Source organism: Cucurbita pepo, chromosome 10 (assembly GCF_057944985.1).
Source record: "Cucurbita pepo subsp. pepo isolate OVF chromosome 10, ASM5794498v1, whole genome shotgun sequence".
NCBI classification, from domain to species: domain Eukaryota; kingdom Viridiplantae; phylum Streptophyta; class Magnoliopsida; order Cucurbitales; family Cucurbitaceae; genus Cucurbita; species Cucurbita pepo.
This window is the reverse complement of record NC_141807.1, coordinates 8,347,243-8,361,365: the sequence shown is the minus strand read 5'-3', so window position 1 is coordinate 8,361,365 and position 14,123 is coordinate 8,347,243.

The following is a 14,123-nucleotide window of genomic DNA, read 5'->3' as shown; positions in this document are numbered from 1 at the left end:
AACGATTCAACTTTTCGTTTTATAGCCCTCCAACTACTAAGAGAAAAATATATTTGAGTAGAAGCTAAAAATATTGGGTATTTAAGAAAAGGCATTTGATTTAGTGGTATGATTCTCACTTGGGGTGCAAGAGGTTGTGAGTTCAATTCTTGAAATGCCCCTATGTCTAAATCTTTTCTTATCTAAAGACTTCATATTCGACATTTTACACTTACCATCATGCTCTTAATACTCATAGTCTTTCTTTACATCCCATCCCAAGACTTTATTCTCCAAGACAAATTCTACATCTGAGGACTTCATGTGTTTCCTGCAATACGACCTTAATACCTAGGCCTAAGGCTTCATACATACGTTTCAAGTGGTATAACAACAAGGAGGGCATTTGGTCTAGTGCTATTTCTCAAAATGCCCCTTCAAGAGATTGTAGTATGAAAGACATTTACCAAGTAAATAAATACATTAAAATAACACAAGTGACACATATGGAGGGCATTTGGTCTAGTGCTATTTCTCAAAATGCCCCTTCAAGAGATCGTAGTATGAAAGACATTTACCAAGTAAATAAATACATTAAAATAACACAAGTGACACATATGTAAACTATGTTATTAGTATTTTATTTCTATTACATCTTTCCTTATTTATGAAATAATGAGCGGAGATATTTTTCATTTTCACAATTACTGATGACGGGAGGTTTAGGATTTTTTAATGTAAGAATCGTGGGGATGTAGCTCAGATGGTAGAGCGCACGCTTCGGATGTGGAAAGTACGGAGATCGATACCTTGCATCTCCAAATGAATCGATCACTAAATATATTATTTCTTTTCAATTTTTTCTTATTTAGGACATAATGAGCCAGGATAGTTTTTCATTTTCACTATTATTGATGACGAGACGTTTAGGATTTTGTGACGTGAGAATCGTGGGGATGTAGCTCAAATGGTAGACCGCTTGCTTTGCATGCGAAAGGGACGGGGATAGATACCATGCATCTCCAAAATAAAACTATCTATTATTAAATATATTATTGAAAATTATTTCTTTTCAAATTTTCCTTATTCATGACAGGTTGAGTAGCGATATTTCTTCATTTTCACTATTATTGATGATGAAAAATTTAGGGTTTTGTGATGCAAGAATTGTGGGGATGTAGCTGCGCTTAGCATAAGAGAGGTACGACTTAGCATACGAGAGGTACGAGGATCGATACATCGCATCTCCAAAAGAAACTATTTATTATTAATATTTTATTTCTATTCAATATTTCCTTATTTATGACATAATATGCAGAGATACTTTTTCATTTTCAAAATTATTGATGAATGGACGTTTAGGGTTTTCTGATGTAAGAATCGTAGGGATGTAGTTCAAATGGTAGAGCGTTCATTTCCCATGTGGAAAGTACGGGGATCAATACCTTGCATCTCCAGTTGAATCCATTACTAAATATATTATTTCTTTTCAATTTTTTCTTATTTAGGACATAATGAGTTTGGATAATTTTTCATTTTCACTATTACTGATGATGAGATGTTTAGGACTTTGTGACATAAGAATTGGAGGATATAGCTTAGATGGTAGAGCACTCGCTTTGCATGCGAGAGGTATGGGGATTGATACCCTGCATCTCTAGATTTTCTTCATTTTCACTATTATTGATGATGGGAATTTGAGGGTTTTATGATGCAACAATTGTGGGGATGTAGCTTATGATGGGAAATACGTTATTAATATTTTACTTCTATTCAACCTTTCCTTATTTATGACATAATTAGCGGAGATATTTTTTCATTTTCACTGGAATTGATGACGGGACATTTAGGGTTTTTTGATATAAGTATTGTGGGAATGTAGCTTAGATGGTTAATATTTTACTTCTATTCAACCTTTCCTTATTTATGACATAATTAGCGGAGATATTTTTTCATTTTCACTGGAATTGATGACGGGACATTTAGGGTTTTTTGATATAAGTATTGTGGGAATGTAGCTTAGATGGTTAATATTTTACTTCTATTCAACCTTTCCTTATTTATGACATAATTAGCGGAGATATTTTTTCATTTTCACTGGAATTGATGACGGGACATTTAGGGTTTTTTGATATAAGTATTGTGGGAATGTAGCTTAGATGGTAGATTGCTTGCTTAGCATGCAAGAGGTACGGGGATCGGATCGATACCCCATATCTCCAAAAGAAACTATTCGTTATTACTATTTTATTTCTATTCAATTTTTCCTTATTTATGACATAATGAATAGCGTTATTTTTTTATTTTCACTATTATTGATGACGAGATGTTTAGGATTTTGTGACGTAAGAATCTTGAGGATATAGCTTAGATGGTAGAGTGTTTGCATCCCATGTGACAATTACTCGGATCGATACCATGCATCAACAAAGGAAACGATTACTAAATATATTAGTTCTTTTAAATTTTTCCATATTAATGACATAATGAGCGGGGATAGTTTTTCATTTTCAATATCATTGATGACGGGAAGTTTAGAGTTTTTTTATGTAAAATGTAAAATCATGGGATTGTAGCATGCGAGAGATACGGGGATCGATACCTCGCATCTCCAAAAGAAACTATTCGTTATTACTATTTTATTTCTATTCAATATTTCCTTATTTATGACATAATGAATAGCGATATTTTTCATTTTCACTATTATTCATGACGAGACGTTTAGGGTTTTGTGACGTAAAAATTGTGGAGATGTAGCTTAGATGGTAGAGTGCTCGCTTTGCATGCGAGTTGTACGGGGATTGATAACCCGCATCTCCAAAAGAAAGTATTTAATTTGTTATTATATTTTTTCATTTTCACAATTATCGATCCCCGCATCACCAATCCAAACTATTTGTTATTAATATTTTGATATTTTTTTTATTTTCACTATTATTGATGATGGGACATTTAGGGTTTATGATATAAAAATCATGGGGATGTTGCTCAGATGGTAGAGCGCTCGCTTCGCATGCGAGAGGTACGGGGATCGATACCTCGCACCTCCAAAAATAGGACTATCTATTATTAAATATATTATTTCTTTTCAATTTTTCCTTATTCATGACATGTTGGGTAGCAATATTTCTTCATTTTCACTATTATTGATTTTCACTATTATTGATGACGGGAAATTCAGGGTTTTGTGATGCAAAAATTGTGGGGATGTAGCTCAGATGGTAGAGCGCTCGCTTAGCATGCGAGAGGTATAGGGATCGATACCCCGCATCTCCAAAAGAGAGAAATTATTTTTTTAAGTATGAGTTAATTTAACATGTTATGTATCCGTGGGTACGAGAGAAAAAGAAAAGATACTTATATATAAGGATTATTATATCATTATGGCTATGCCATTTTTATAGATAAAAGAGAGTAATGTCCCACAAGCACATATAGAGAAAGGAAAGATACTTACATAAGGATTATTATATCATTATGACTATGCCATTTTTATAGATAAAAGAGAGTAATGTCCCACAAGGACATATAGAGAGAGGACTTATTGTAAGTAAAGAAAGCAATCTAGTAGTTATACTGCTACTTGTGAAGACGAAATTTGATGAATTCCTCAAAAGATAAGAGCTTATAGGATGGCGGTAATTGCATATGACGGAACTTCTTCACAATTGCAATATCTGACCAATGAATACTTTGGAGTTCAATATTTATAGTTGGAGAACGCTATTCAAATTGATATGGTCGAATCTTACAACAAAGTCTAATTGAGCCTCACTCTATTAGGAGATAGCCTCGAATCAAATTCTTTAGTTTGGGCAATCGTTGCATTGTTTTAGTCAAACAACCGAGACTAGTGTATTACCAATAGTATAGACATTTTGTACGTGTATTTTCTTACATATTAACAATTGTATACAAATAATAATTAAATTTATGAGTAGAAGTTTGGATGGAGTTTTATTAAATAGGTACTTAAATTATATATAAAAATATATAAGATTTTTATTTTTTATTTTTTTTATATACATTTACGAGAACAAAACAAAGATTCAAGAAGAGGTCATTCCGGCCATGTTTTAATTTTTATTGTTTCTTATTTCTCGAAGATTAAAAAAAAAAAGTTATCCTCTCTCAAATATGGTTCGTTATTTGATTATTTTCTCTTGAGTGAATTTTAAGTGAAACACATTCTCTACACAAGTAATTGCAAGATGCAAGCTTCACACCAAGAGGAATCAAAGTCCCAAGTATCAACGTCCTTAAGTGTCAATTTTTATTCTCCATCTCAACATAAATTAAACTTATTTTCGTGAAGATATCTATTTATAAAAGCAAAATATCTCAGAGTCACAAAAATAAAAATGAGATATAGATACGAGACATAAATATTATACCAAATAGATATGATAACTGTAAGGATTAGATTTGATCGAGTTATTTGGATTAGATTTTATCTAGTTATTTGAATTAGATTTGATTTAGTCATTCTTCAATTGGATGAGAGATTTCTCCCGATTCTTCTGATCTTTCCAGTTTTCTTTTTTTGTTCCTAACATTTTGGTATCAGAGTCATGCCCTAAACTAGTTAAAACTAGAAGCAGCAGTCTTCTACGTGTGTCATAATAAAAGTATGTCGATGGAGAGTCCACTTGTGCAGTCTACTGGAGGAAGGAGTCAAGGTCGTGGAAGCTTTAGAGGCATAGGAAGGGGACGAGGCAGACAAACCTTCAACAAGGCCATAGTGGAGTGCTATAACTGTCACAGGCTAGGACATTTTCAATGGGAATGTCAAAGCAATACCAGACGAGGTAGACAAACCTTCAACAAGACCACAGTGGAGTGCTATAACTGTCACAAGCTTGGACATTTTCAATGAGAATGTCAAAGCAAGGAGAAGGAGACAAACTATGCAGAGAGTCAAGAAGAGATGTCGATGGGGCTTACGTGAATATGAATAAGGCCAATAGAGAAGATATGTGGTTTCTTGACTCGAGATGTAGCAATCATAAGTGTGGGAAGAAGGAATATTTTTCAGATTTTGATGGAAGTTTCAGAGATTCAGTGAAGCTGGGCAACAACACAAGCATGGTTGTAACTGGAAAGGGTAATGTACTGCTGGAAGTGAATGGAATCATAATGATAATCACAGGAGTGTTCTATGTGCCAGACCTGAGGAACAATTTGTTGAGTATTGGTAAATTGCAAGCAAAGGGGTTACCTTTTTGTTTCAAAATGGAACATGCAAGGTGTTTCATCCTGAGAGAGGCTTAATCATGGAGACAAAGATGTCTTTGAATCGAATGTTCGTATTGCATGCTATATCTCAGCCTGTAGCAGCCGTTCAAACTCAATTGAAACTTATGGGGAAAAGTGGTTCAAGGTCTCTGTCGTACACTCACCGCTCCAATTCCTATCGCCATAGTCAGAGAAGCAGAAGGGACCCAAGTTCTTCCCCCTATCATTCCACTACCAATTCCAGGAGAAGCAGCCGTTCAAGTTCCCTCAGCCGCCAACGCAGAAGTAGGTCTTTCTCGTTATCTCCCTTCCCCAAATCGTCCAGTTCCAGTCCTAGTCGTGCATCCACTGATCGGAATCATTCCATAGAGAAGCTTAAGAAAGAGGAAGAAGAGAAGAAAAGACGTGAAACAGAGTTGAAGAAGTTAGAAGAAGATGCAACTAGGAGGATGGAAGAACTAATTCAGAAGAATGTTGAAGAAAGGCTAAACTCTAAAGAGACTAAATTAGAAATACAGAGGCGAATAGAGGAAGGTCGCACGAAGTTGTTTGATGATGTTGATGTGCAGCTTGAGAAAGAGAAAGAAGCCGCTCTTACTGCTACAAGACAAAAAGAAGAACAAGCACGAAAAGAGAGAGAAGAGCTAGATAAAATGCTGGAAGAGAATAGAAGAAGGGTAGAAAAAGCACAGCGACGATTAGTTCTGGAGCTGCAGCGGAAGGAAGAAGAACAATATTGTGAGCTTTAGTTGATTCAGAGATAAAAAGAGAAGGCAGCTTAGAGAACTAAGCTAGATGATAAGAGTTTGAGTTATGTTTTGCTGGGAGTTAGTGAAGAGTCAAAAGCTTACAGACTCTATGATATAGAAACGGCAGATGAAAATAAGGATATAGAAGCGGCAAATGAAAATAATGATATAAAAGCGGCAGATGAAAATACTGCAGAGGAAAATATTTCATCTGGCTTTTTGGCTGAAGCAAGCTCTCCTAGCTCGAATAAGGCAAAGAATAAGAGACCACCAGTCTGGATGAGAGACTATGCAATAGGATAAGTTTTTTTTTTTTGTAAAGAAGATGATGAAGCTCAGCCATGTTTACCCCTACTGAACCTGCAAACTTTGTAAACTTTAGAGAAGTATTGAAGAGTGAGAAATGGAGGCAAGCTAGGGATCTGGAGTTATAAACAGAAATGGCACATGGGATTTGATGAAGTTACCTGGTGGAAGTTTGGTATGAGGTCGTAGATATAAACTGATTACTATTCGTGTTCAGTTTAAGGGAGGGATTGTTAGGATTAGATTTGATTGAGTTATTTGGATTAGATTTGATCTAGTTATTTAAATTAGATTTGATTTAGTCATTCTTCAATTGGATGAGAGATTTCTCCCGATTCTTCTGATCTTACCGTTTTCTTTTTCTGTTACTAACAGTAACATGTCATTCTTAAAAAACTAGGATACGGATGTGACAATGATACATTAATTAAAAAGAATTATTTCAAAAAATTTATCAATTTTATATTAGAAATAAATTCATATAAATAAGTATATATATTTGTATACTTAAAAAAAAAGCTTAATGTATGTTTCACTCTCAAAATATATTCAAAGTCAAGTGTCTGATACGATGGATTATAAATTTGTAATGTATCCATTGTATTAACAAGTGTTCAGTACATGCCCAACACGTGTCAGATTAGTGAAACTAAGTTATTCTCATGCTCTCTTTACACCCATTTAAAGTAGTTTGAAAACTAGCACGTCAAATATTATAATTGACTAACTACAACCTCAATTTTGTGCTTTAAGGATGGTTTTGACCCAAGAGAAATAAAATCCTTAATTTAGTACATGGTAGCAAAGATGGACATGAGAATGAGTTATTCTCATAGGAAACAGATTTAACCTTAAGTTATATCTCATATCCTCTCGTAACCAATTATTTAGTTTTATTTAGTATGTTTTAGAAAGATAGGTCCATCCATAGCAAAAAAAATAAAATAAATAGAATAGATTAAATAAGCCACTAACATAATTATAAAAAAAAAAAACATAAAGGATGAATTGATTAAATTGGCTAATTGCTAACATAATTAAAAAAAAAATGTAACAAACACACCGAAGTAAGATTAGGAACACATGTAAAAAAAAAAAAAAAAAACACACACAAACAGCCAAAAAATCAAGATTTGGAAAGTGTTAAACAGTTTTGATATATAGACATTTCAAGACCTTATTCGTGCAATTTTCCCATGAAATCTAACACTAGAGCATCATAAAATTTAGAGATGATTGAAATTGATGTCATGTTCATATAGGTTGACTTTAATACAAAAGACAAATCGAACTTTGTTAAGGATAAATTGGGGACACCAGCCTAAGCTAATCAGGTAGGTTGCCTTACCATCCATATGGTTATATTTGATGTTGACTGTGCTCGTGGTTCTGCAAGTGTCATATATATTTATATGTGTGAAATGTTTGTGAATCGATATGCTTATGATATGTTATAATATGTGAATTGTATGATAATACTTACGGTACCATATGTTCAATGGCATATTTGAGATAGGATACGAGAAGGATGCACTAAACGTAATGTAACGATAGGAGTAAGACATGTTCATGAAACGTTATGGTTTGGTTACGTATCGAAGTGTTATGGGTATGACAGATTGATAACAACGATATGGTCACGATGGATTCATAAAACAATACGATTAGGTTATGGGTAGAAAGGGATAGGATTATGATAGATTGATAGAACGATAGCGTTAGGATACGTTCCTGTAACGTTAAGACTAAGGTACGTTCAGGTAACGACACAATTATGATACGTCTAAGGACGTTAAGGCTATGATAAATTAGGGAAGGATATAATCACAAAGTTTTTACGACATGATATGATTATGATACGACATGTGAAGGACGGATATATATCCAACAAGTGTCTAAGAGGGACGTGAGAATAAATTATTCTCGAGCTTTCTTTACATCGGTCAAAGAGTATTTGATAAGCTTTCAAAATGAAGGGTTTTCTCTTTTCTTCTTCCTTCTTTCTCCCTTTTTACGTTTATTTTTTTTTTTAAATAAAAAAAAGTTTAATGTGAGAATGAAGAAGTTAGAAAGGAGAAAGAAATGAATGTAATAAAACTTTTCCGTCGGTAGGAATGGAAATGGTGAATGGGTCCTTGATGATAGTTGACCGATAAACTCTTGTTTTCGATGTAAGTGATGATTATCAGCAATATGAGTTGTGTCAATACCACACCGTTATCAAGAGGAAGTAAAGTAGAGTAGAATAGATCAAGCGATCCATTTGTTGAGAGTACTGTAAGAGGCACACAATTAAGAATGTTGGATATAACTACTCTTTCACATCTTAGGGATGAGTCTCAAAGGTCCAACTACAATATCAAAGAAACTTCGGGTGGTAGCGATTGCTTGCATTGGTGTCTCCGTGGTATCCCAGACACATGTAACATGATTTTTCTTGCTCAAATATAGCTTCATTTGTCTTAAAAGTTCACTTTTGAGTAATCCTGGAAGGCTTCTTAATTTGTAGCCTCTGGTGAAGATGATCACTCCGAGGTGGGTTTGTTAGTGATGATGCAATTATATAATCAGGGTTTTATATCAATGATTCCATTTATATCTATAAATGAAATTTGTGGTGTATTTTTTGGAAATTCAACAATAATCATCGGTTATTTGGTTACCATTCTAAAGAAATTCAACTTTCGACCTTTTGTGAATGCTCAAAGCTACTTGCAAAGTACTGTTGATTATGATCCATAATACTCACCGACTCGAAATTGAGGTTTGTTCATGTTTGAAAATGTGACAAACCAAAAGACAAGATGCTAATTAATATTGTTTGTGATTGTTGTTGTGAATTATTCATCTTTAAATACATATTTTGGGTGGCTCACGAATTTTTTCATCTTTTAAAAATATTATTTTTTTAGTACGTGCCTAATTTTGCTATTGAATCACAATATTGCAATATTTTAAGTTACTTTTAAGATTAAAGGTCCATGAATAAAGTAATTACGGCAAGTTCTTTTTATGCATCTTATTTTGATCTAGCACACAAATGCTTCCTAATTATTATTATTTTTTTTTTTATGAATTAGGTTATGAAGATCATTTGAATTATAAACGCTTCAATTCAAACAATATTTAATAACTAATCATTTTAATATTTATACTCAAATATACTAACAAGTACTAGTAACACTAGTCTCAATGACTTAAAGAATACAACTATTATCTCGAACTATAAAAAATTTAATTCCAACCTATTCTAATGGACAAACGCTTTATTAGATTCTATTGTAAGATTTCACTTCATCAATTTAAGTAGCGTTCAACTACAACTATAAATATCAAATTCTTAAGTATTCATGAACAAAATCGGCCTAACAATGTCTCTTGGAACTATTTACCAAAGGTGTTAGAATGAGCCGTGTGGAAGGGTTGCCTTTAGATGCTTTAGTACCAATTAAGGATGTCAATATCCTAGTAGGGCAGAATGCAGGAAGGTTCGGAGTTGAAAAGAATAACGAGAATAGTGGACATCGTTTCATTTACAAGCGTGTGGTGAACGGTCTGGTTGGTATGACTAGAGAACGTCGTCCTCGCAGAATTTATATTATTGTGATAGAAGTTATAAATAACGATGATATTCCTTGGTCTTTTATTACAAAGGTGCAGAACTTTTAAAGAAGTTCTCGAGTTCCTTGTCCCCAAGTAGCATACAACTACTAGAATGCTATCTCTACTTATAATAAAGCCCTCTCTCTCTCGAAATATATATGTATGTGTTTGTGGATGTATTACTCTCTTTTATTAATGAAATATGGCATAGTCATAATGATATTATGAGTATCTTTTCTATCCCTCCCTTCCTTATCACTATATAAAGAATATGAAGATTATAAGTAAAAGATGTACAAGTAATTTGTTACTTTTGAACTTAAAATGCTTATAATTCAATATATCTTTGTTATTAACAATAATTATCAAACGGTATATAATTTTGTCCAAGTAAGGTCGCTTCTCATTCCCTGTATGATATCATAACACAAAATCGAGCGGAAGGGTTAACGATAAAATGATAACAAAAACCCATTCGTCGAACTAACTATAAAGGAAGGGTTGGTTGGAAACCATGTCTATACTTCTTTGCTTTAATCACACGTAACTAAATATATATAAGAACAACAGAATATGGCATGCCCAGTCAAAACATAAAAAATTTCTTGCCATGTTATAGTTAATGAATATGGTATGCACAAAGATCCAATGTCACACTTCATGATTGGAGACCAATACAGTGAGCTATGGTCGTCCATAACGTCCTTTGGTCCAATTATGTTAAGCAAATGTTGTAGCAAGCAAAGAGTTTTTAATAAGTTTGCTATTGCAAAGAGCTCGGTTTAAGGCACAAATGTCTCTGATGTGAAAGGCGCACCAATTCAACAAATGTCTCTGATGTGAAAGGCGCACCAATTCAACGAGATTTAAGTAACCATGTATAAGACACAGGATACAGCTTGTAAACAAAACGATGTCCATGACTCTTGTTATTTTCTTCCACTACAAACCTTCTAGCCTCTTGCACATTTTTGTCATTGACATCCTTAATTGAAATTAGAATTGAAGGAAACGCTTCTCCACAACTCATTCTGGAACACCTATGATAGATAGTTTCAACAGATTTACTTTGCCGAGGAATACTTTAAAATTCGATATTTATAGTTGAACGCTACTTAAATTGATGAAGTGAAATTTTACAACAGATGTTAATAAATCGTTTGTCTATAAGAAGAGAGCTTGGAATTAAATTCTTTATAGTTGGGATAAGGGATGTTTTAGTCAAATTAAGTATACTTTTTAGTTTTAAAATAAATTAATTTTTTAGTTTAAAATAAATTGATTTTTTAGTTTTAATTTTATTCCTAATAAATTAATTTTGATGTGGTGTTATGTATTTTAATAAAATCAATATTAACTTAATCAACAAAAATTTGTATTTTTTTAAAAATTATAAGCTAAATTAATAAAAATACCATTGAACTTTGCACTTTATCTAAAAAAAATATCATAATTTTTTTAGAAGTTTCAATATTACACTTAATCTTTGAAAAAAAAAAATCTATAAAAACTATTAATTTGTTTTTTTTTAAAAATACAGTTGAATTTTCAAAAAAAAAAAAAAAAAAAAAAAAAAAAAAGCTTCAAAACTACTCGTTAACTTTCAAAAGTGTTTAAAAAAAGATTGATGGGGGAGAAAATTGTGTTCAGGGAGAGAAAATTGAAGGTTATTTTAGGAGAAGGTTTTCAAGATCAGTATAAGATCCTGAAAACATAACAAGGAGTAATATCCTAGCTTAAGGTCGCCATTAAGAACCTACTAGTAGACTACTTACTAAGTTTTACTCACTCCATGTTTATCATTTTTTTTCAAGTAACTAAGAGTTGGTCGTGGATGAGAGTGGACTTTGGAGTGTGGGCCATGGACTAACCTCTGTTTTTAATCTAGTATTTTTTGTTCTTCTTTTAAGTCTGCTTCTTATTTTGTGTTTGTAACGAGTATGTATATGTAACACCCAAAAAATGAAGGAAATTATCTCCAATAAGAATAAGCCACTCATGAAAGACCCAATGGATAGAAAGGAAAAAAATTAAAGGATTAAGCAAGAACAAATGACTTAGTCAAGTCACTCGTGTACCCTAACAAGTGATTTCACGGAGTTAAAGGCCTTTTGAAAAGGATTGGAAACGAAAAAGTAAATCAAAAGGGCAAAAAAGTCATTTTATCAATTATCAAAAATCTTTCCCGATTTGTAATTCCTTATCTAGAAGGAATCTCAAGATTAAAAAAAAAAGGAAAAAATGATAAAAAAAGAGATGAGAAATTTGTAGAAAAATTTTGGATTTTTCAAGAAAAAAAATAATAAAATATTCGGAAAGTGGTAAATTACCAAAAAAAAACCCTAGAAGAATGGATAATTACAGAAATGCCACTCTAATTAGAATCAGAGCATCTACCGTGACCATCCGAGCAAAATCTTTCGAACTCAAATCTCAACCGTTGGATGTCCTCCAAAATTTGATATGATCTAGAACGAACACGCACGGATCATCACATCCAACGACTAGTATGCAAAGCCAAGGTCGAAAGGCCATGATCGGAGTTGATATCACCAAAAAATTATCTAGAAAGATCGATCTCTAAATAACGAAGATTCTGGAGCTCTCAATGTCGGTTCAAGCTCCTCCTATAAAGTCGGAAGTAGGAGCAACAATACGGAATAAAAATCGAGAAAGGTCGATCCCCCAATTGAAGGCAATAAACGTTTAGATTGTGTTTCTCCTACTTTCAGATTTCTTCCAAATTCGAGAGCAATCCTCCACCATTTCTCTTCAGACTTCTAAATAACGAATAATCTGGATCTCTCAATGTCGGTTTAAGCTCCTCCTATAAAGTCTAAAGTAGGAGCAACAATATCGAAGGCAATAGGCGTTTAGATTATGGGTCTCCTACTCTCAGATTTCTTCCAAATTCGAGAGCAATCCTCCACCATTTCTCTTCAAACTTATTCCTACCGTTTCTCAACAAGATTACCCACAAGTTCTATGAAGAAATAGAGTGCTGAAAGTGCCTAGAAACCATTCCCCCAATTCAATCCGCCATTGAAGAACTTCAAGAAAAACTTGAAAATCCAACCCGAGGATACATGATGACTCGTCGAGAAAGAATGATTCCAATCAGTTTCTGTACCTCCAAGGAATGCTTCCATAAAAGACCACGAAGAAAAATAACCTCGAGAGCGTGCCAAATTGAAGGAAATAGGTTTCAAAATTAAATTGGGGATAAGAGTCAAAATTCCTATATCCAATCTCTTTTCCTTCAGATTAAGGATTCCTCTAGCTTCAGAGGAAGAAGTTGAGTAAACTTGATGAAGGAATCCAGAGCTAAAACGTCGTAGAATAAGCTACCCATGAGATTAAAAATCTGGCATTTCGAGTGAGTTGCATACCGAGAACGATTTCTGGAAATTAAGGTCCTACACTAAAAAACGTTCCTCCAAACCAATTCCTTTAGCCTGAAGATAGGATATGGAAGAGGTTTAATGAAGAAATAGAGCCTTGAAACCCCTAGAATCGACTACCCAATAAGAAATCCTTTGTTTTATCTCTAGCTATAAATCAGATTTTGGATGAACTTTGGTAGCGAATATCTTAGGCTACGATCCACGAGAAGTTATCAAATAAATCCCAAGCCCTTTCTTGTAATATCCATCTTTAAGTTTCACGAAGAAATCGAGGAGAGAAACACTGTCAATGTGGCTGTACAGACCGAGTTTCAGATGGCGGTGATGAAAAAAATGTGCATCTTATTTCTCTTCAGAGGAAGAAAACGATGATACGGCCAGTTCAAACTGAACTGTCCAAGTCAACTCAAAATTTGACCTTTTCTCGGGTTTTCTTAGTAGATCTTATTTTATGAGATGTTGTATGAATCCTATGAATCCTTTTCCCGAGAGGTTATATAAGGTAATGAAGTTTGGGAGTTATTGGAAAACTTTAGTTAGCGAAACCAAGATATGGGAGAAAATGCTCATCACGATCCATATGACTTTACCTCCTATGTACCATGAGGAGCCTGCACCACGATTTGTTAGCAGGATGCCACGATTATGACAACGCCACCTATGCACTCATGGGAGAAGTGGTAACACCGTTTTGTTTTAAAATGTCTTGTGTTGTCAAAGGTCCTACCGGGAGTAGAACCCAAGTCGTTGGATTCAAAGTCCAAAGTGCTAACCACTACACAATAGAACCCCTTGTAAAAATTTATTTTGGAGTGGGTTTCCTATTTTATGCAGATTCCACAAGAAG